Source organism: Mus caroli, chromosome 1 (assembly GCF_900094665.2).
Source record: "Mus caroli chromosome 1, CAROLI_EIJ_v1.1, whole genome shotgun sequence".
NCBI lineage: Eukaryota > Metazoa > Chordata > Mammalia > Rodentia > Muridae > Mus > Mus caroli.
The window spans coordinates 33,311,203-33,318,114 of NC_034570.1; the positions used below are offsets into that span (position 1 = coordinate 33,311,203).

Below are 6,912 nucleotides of genomic sequence, written 5' to 3' on the forward strand. Positions count from 1 at the left end.
GACAGGTTTATTTAATTTTACAATTTCCAGGTTACACACAATCCATCAACCATAGTAAGCCAAAGCAAGAACTCAAGTCAGGTACGTGGGGCAGAGACTTTGGAGGAATGCTAGCTACTGACTTGCTCCCCATGGCTTTCTGAGTTTTCTTTCTTATAGAACCCAGCACCACCCAAACAGGGGTAGCAGCAGCCACAGTGGTCTGAACCCTCCCACCTCAATCATTAGTCAAGAAAATGTCCCAGATGGGTCAATGTGATTGGAGCAATTCTTTAATTGAGATTCCCTCTTCCCAAGTGTCTCTAGTTTATGACAAGTTGACAAAAAAAAAAAAACTACCACACAGACACACGCACACACAAACAAACATGAACATACCTATACACACACAGACACACAGAGAAAGAGACACATAGACACACACAGACACAGACATACACACACACAGACACACATAGACACATAGACACATACAGACACACACACAAAGAGAGACACACAGACATAAACAGACACACACATATGGACACACACAGACATACATACACAGACACACAGACATACACATAGACACACACAGACATATAGACACACACAGACATATAGACACACACACACAAGGAGAGAGACACACACATAGACACACATAGACATCCACACAGACACACACAGAGACATCCACACAGACACACACAGAGACATCCACACAGACACACATACAGTCACACACATAGACACACATATACATATACACACACATACATAGACACACATAGAGACACAAACACACACAGAGACACACATTGCACATACAGAGAAATAATTATACTATGTTCATCTTATTTTAAAATTCTATAAAACCACAGAAGTATGGTACACACACACACACACACACGAGTGAGCTTGTATCTCACTATCATTTTATACCAGTTTGTCAGTCCCAATCTCAGTCTACAAATGTTCCCACATGCATCTAGAATGCCAGCTAGCCAGTGTTCTATAAGACCATGTCTGCGATCCGCTGTTCCTGCACCATTCTTAAATAAGAGCACTAAAGATATTAACAATCTTTATTAGTGAGAAAGGCCCCTCATGGAAGAGAGGCAGAGACAGAGAGAGGGTCCTTTGGTTTCTGACCTGCACGTATTCTCCTGGATCACAAGGCTTACATTTCAGTAGAAGGGAATTAAGAACACTAGTTAGAAACAAAGACCCAGCCGAACACATTTTTCTCATTTATGCTTTATCCTAAACATTTGTAAAGATTTAGCGGCTCACCCCAGCAAGCCTTTTAATCCACATTCCAGGAACAGAAACGCTTTCTCAAGGATGATCCTGGGCCTGGGCCCCAGCAGAGCCAAGTGATTTTGTTGTCGTAGGCAACAAAGCTGAATCTAGAGATGGAAAAACTTTTTTTTTTGAGACTGTGGTCCATAGGCAGACAGGAAGGGGCTTCCTCTGAGCATGTGGTTCTTTTCTTAATCTGTTTTAACTCTCTATTGATTCTTTGTGAGTTTCACATCACGCCCCCGATCCCACTCATCTCCCCGCCCCCCTCATAACTGTCCTTCACTTTTGCAGCCCCCTAAAAATAACAAAAACAAAAACAAACAAAGCATAGAAAACATCTCCTTGTGGAAGCTCTAGTAGGTCACTGTGTGTCCCACAGTATATCTTTCTGTCCACACATCTTCACTTGCAAGTGTTCATTGCAATGAGTCATTGGTCTGGTGCGGATCTCTGGATTCTGTGACACCATCAATATTAGACCCTCTGGAACTCCTCCTGGTTATCCTGTTGTTGCCCTGTGTCATGGAGATCCTGCAGCCTTGGGTCAACAGGACTGGCTCTTTCTTGCTTCCCAACTCAGAGCCCTGGATCTGGGCCAGGGTGGTAGCTAAGCTGTCATCGTGTCTCTCTTAACCACACCATCAGGGCGAGCTGTCCAGCACTGCTCTAGCTAGGCCACTCAATGCTGCCACCTTCACTAGACAGGGTCAGCTCTTCTGCTCTCATGCCCTCAGGGTCACTGGCTGGTGGGCCCCAGTGACATCCTCTGTCTTCACTGCATGGTGGGGTGGCAAGGTGCCTGTGCATCTGTGCCATGTGCTGCAGACAGGTGTGTGGATAGCGTGGCGGTCTACAGGTCTCCATCCGCGTGCTGCAGGGTGGTAGGCGGGTCTCTACGTGCCTATGGCTGGCCTGTGTTGTGGGACAGAGGGCAGGTCTTGGTCTTCTTTCCCCCACTGAAGCACTGTGTGGCAAAGTGAAACACAGGTCTCTGTCTTCCTCCTCCCAGGCTTCACTGCCTGGACTTGATTTGGTTTGGTTTTTATAAGTCCTAGGCATAAAACAGCTTTGGACACCAAGTCAGGCATCAAGCTAGAATGAACAAAGAACTACCAACTGCTCTGCCCCTCACTAATAAAAGAACATCACCAACAAGGTGTCTCTTTGCCCATTGTGTGTGGGGAGGGAGGTGTATCTGGTCCAGCATCCTACAAGGTGCTGGGCCCGGGGCACTGGAGGGCAGGGCCTGGTGTTTGAATTTGAGGGGAGGCGCAGGAGAGTTGAAAGATGTCTGGTTGGGAGATTCTGCTGGGTCTCGGCTCTGAATGGAAAAGGTGATGCGTCCTGCATCATAACTTACTTCCTACTTGCAGCAGAGTGGGATGTGAAATAGATGAGGCTTCTTAGAGAAAAATGAAGGTTTAAAGGAAAAAAAAAGAACAGGTATGGGATGATAAATGGAAGAGGAGTATCAGAAACTTGGAACCCCAACATGGCTAGGCCTGAGAGAGACATTCAGAGGGAGACGGAGGAACGCAGCGTTTAGACAGTGCTAAGGAAGGTTATCCACGTTGACCTGCATCAGCTTCTTCACTTGCCTGTCCAGAGATAAGGCTAACTCACTGCTGCTGCTGCTGCTGCTGCTGCTGCTCCGAACCACCCGCCCAGGACAGAATCAGCCTGCCCTGGTCTAATGGTGTGAATCCCCTCACCGTGTGTGTGTGTGTGTGTGTGTGTGTGTGTGTGTGTGTGTAGGAGAATACAGAAACTCTGGAAGCAGGGAGAAAGGAAGGAAGGAAGGGAGGGAAGAAGAATTACAACATGCAGGATCTTAAAAAATCAAAACAAATAAGCCACGGATGTTATATTGTCTGCCTGAAGCTACTCAAGCAGTGGTGGGAAAATTGAGATTGTAGATCTTGGTATTTCTAAAAATGTTTATATTCTACAAATAACAGGAATTGATATAGCATCTAGAGTCCTTCTCAAAGCACACTCCCGTTCAAACTTCACTTTGCCCAGTTAGACCATTGGAAACGCACCCTGAGATGACCCATGTGGAACTCCTACCTCAGTGCGTCAGGGCTGAAGGCAAAAGTTCTCAAATTTCCTTGTGTCTGAACCCTAAGAGCAGATGGGATCCATGGTGGAGCAGACCCTCACCTCAGCAGGAGCAGGTCTCGGGTGTGGAATAGGACGGGCATGACCTCACTGCTCAGCAGCTTTTCTTGGCAGCAAACAGGTCTGCAAATGGTTGCTGTGGTAATTTATTTATTGTTCAGGGGAGCCTACAATAGACAGCCCAAAGTAGATTGCTTAAAACCACAGGTATGAATTTTCTCAGAGTTCTACTCAGTTATGCAAAGTGAAGATGTCAGTAGGGCCATTATCCCCCTAAAACTCCAGGGAAGGATGTGTTGCGGCCTCTTCTGCTGTGGCATTCCTTGGTGTCTATTGAGCATCCTTTGAGCATCCCTGTTCTTGCTCAATCGGCCTCTTTTCCCTCACGTCGCTGTACAAGCTTCTCTTCTTTCTCTAGGACTCAGCTACATTGGATTTAAGGCATGCAATATTCCAACAGGACCTCCTCTTAACTTGATTATACCTATAAGATCTTATTTCTAAATAACAGCACCTTCCTGGCTTCCCGGCAGACATACATCAGCGGAGTGGTCCACTGTCCAAACCCACAGCAGGCAGTAATAGGAATTATGAGGCTGACATGCTGCCCGCTGTGCCGAGGGCCACAGGAATTATAATGAAGTGGCACAGATAGCTTCTTCTGATAGCTCTAAAGAATGTACACAGGAAGAGTGAAAACAAGGTGGAAACCCAGAATAACAAGAAAATCAGAAACTGCTCTGACGTCGTGGACAGAGTCTTTTACCTCCTACCATTACAGGGCAACTGTGTGCCAAGGCCAGGGACTTAGTGGGACAACTTTGTTTGTCCATGAAGTCCCTGGCCCCTCCAGTTAATGCAAAAGCATTCACGCTGGATTCAATATCTAACGCTGTAGCTTGTGTGCCTGAGGGTGGCATTCTTAATTGGCTAGGTCTATCCGAAGGCTAGACTCCCGAGTTTATAGCTGAACTGTATGTGTGCTTGGAACTGTTGTGCATCTGAATAACCAAGCCATAAGCAGGCCATTGGTGAGAAGGGCCCTAGAATTCTCCAAGAATAATGGCTTTCCTCAGAAGGCCAAGCCATTCACAGGTGTGGCTAATGGCTTTTCTATGTCAGCGGCACCTTGGTAGAAGATGAGGTAGGTACAATGATCCGAATCAATAACCTAATCAGCCCTAATCGGTAACCAAGACAGGTGTTATCTCGGTGTTTGGAACTCATTATACAAGAGCTGGGTCCCTTGGGAGGCAATAGATGGGTTCCTCTCTAGAATGCTGCTTGATGTACAACACACACACACACACACACACACACACACACACTTGAGGTCCATGGTTAGAAAACTAACTTACCATAGTGGGGAATCAAGGTTCCTGCGGTCTCACCAAAAGTCGGTTCATAGCTCAAGAATTTCTCAGTTGAGCTATATGTGAGGTAACGGGTTTCCTTCGAGGAAGGATCCACCAGGAGGTACAAAGAGGTGTAGACGGCCATGAACTGTAGTCAGAGGGACCTCAGGCCATTGTATAGCATCCCCAGATTTCTTAGGAGTTACTAGATTCTCAGCCTAAGCCCTGCCACATTGAAGTGGGTTACGGATGAGATACAAGTCTGGGCGCCGCTCTGTACCACATCCTGAGCCTGTCTGGTGGCTAATCTCCCTCCTACAGTGGGTTGGCTGGTCTGCTCACTCTGGGACTCACACTGAGATTAACTGCCAATCTGATGTTAGTAAAGAGATCGCACAGTCACAAGGTGGTTAGATCATGGGTAGATCAGATGACCCTTTACTTAAATCTCCTGTTGAACCACTCGGTGGCTCCTGGTCAGCATTGAAGAGGACCAGAGATTTATCCGGATGGATGCTGCTGATGTGTGCAGTGGCAGTCTTGTTGATGTGTAGTAGTTGACAACAGATTGGCCTGGTTGCCAAAGAGAATCCCGGGTGACTTCCAGGGGACAGGGAAGGAGCGAGAGGAGTGATACTCTGGACAAATTAAGAACTGGCAAAGGCATCAGTGGCAGACCATGGGAAACTTGGATTCTGCAGGAATAAATCCGGGTCATGCAACCTGTGCAGCTGAGGATCTGACAAAGGGAATGTGGGGGTGTATAACACGCATAGCTCAAAAAGAAACCTTGCTGTCTGTCAGCTTAGGCTTATGACCAGCTGCCAATACAGACTATAATACCTGTATGTGTGATAGCGGATCACTGTTACTCGAGGCGATGCTAAGAGGTAACAGAAGGATGGGGCTGCAGGATACTCCCATTGTCCCTTAAGCCCATTCTCCTCCTCTCCCTGCTCTGTGTCCTGGGGGCTAGCCTCTGCTGAGCTATAGTGATAGCTGTCCCTGCCTCCTTGCCTTAGAGTTGGCTTGAACAGTATGGGGAACCTGCAGAGGATGGGATGGTAAGGGGAGAGTAATGTGAGGTATTGATTTGGCCAATACACCAGCATCCCCTCCCTGTGTGTTAATCCATCTTCCATGCCTCCATCCATCTTCCATGAGGCCAGCCTTCTCCAGACCTGTGAACAGGCAGGGTCCTGGCAGGTCACAGGGGATGTATACCAAGTGGGTAGTTAGATGGTTAAGTAAGGAACTAATTTGTTCTAGTTGGGTTCTGTTTGTTTCCCTAAACTCTGCCCATTACCCATAGTTTTCTTTCCTCTTCTCTTCTCTTCTCTTCTCTTCTCTTCTCTTCTCTTCTCTTCTCTTCTCTTCTCTTCTCTTCTCTTCTCTTCTTCCCTTTCCTTTTGAGAGACAAAGCCTCAATATGCTGGCTTCAGACTCTTTTTTTTTTTTAATTTTATTTTACTAATTCGTGCACTGAGTTATGAAGGAGGGTGAAGGGGCTAATTCCCGCCAAATAATCCTGGGGTCCAGTTGCAGGGTGATCACGTGTATGGCTCCAGAACAGCAAGGTGGCAGGCTCCAGCAATGGGCATGGCAGAACGATTAAGCAGCAGGCTTCACCCCAATGCAAACAGTGAAACCTGAGCAAACAGGTTTCAGGCTGAGGGGTACCAGGAGGTTACACACCAGCATTCAGCAAGCTGTGAGTTACACTGTCAGAAATGTCACCTTGTGTCCCAGAGTCTTTATCTCACAGAGGAGGCAGAGGCATCCTTGTCTCCAGAAAAGCAGAGTTGGGAGGCAGCAGTGACTTCTGGGCTGTCAGCATCCCCAGTGATTATGAATCCACTTCCATGCTGCTGTTCATCACCAAAGGAAGTCAGGACTGGAACTCAGACAGGTCAGGGAGCAGGAGCTGATACAGAGGCCATGGAGGGATGTTCTTTACTGGCTTGCCTCAGCTTCAGACTCTTAAGTACAGTGACCCTCCTAGACACAGTGACCCTCCTAGACACAGTGACCTTCCTAGACTCAGTGACCTTCCTAGATATAGTCACCTTGTTATATACAGTCACCCTCCTAGATACAGTCACCCTCCTAGGTATAGTCACCCTCCTAGATACAGTCACCCTCCTAG

At 47.2% G+C, this 6,912-nt stretch overlaps 1 non-coding gene across 1 annotated transcript; it reads right to left on the reverse strand.

Moving 5' to 3' along the window:
• Positions 1–2,332: 2,332 nt before the first annotated feature.
• LOC115032449 lies at positions 2,333–2,475 on the reverse strand. The gene has a single exon (XR_003838127.1). It is a non-coding gene; the product is annotated as a small nucleolar RNA SNORA48 (small nucleolar RNA).
• Positions 2,476–6,912: the final 4,437 nt, after the last annotated feature.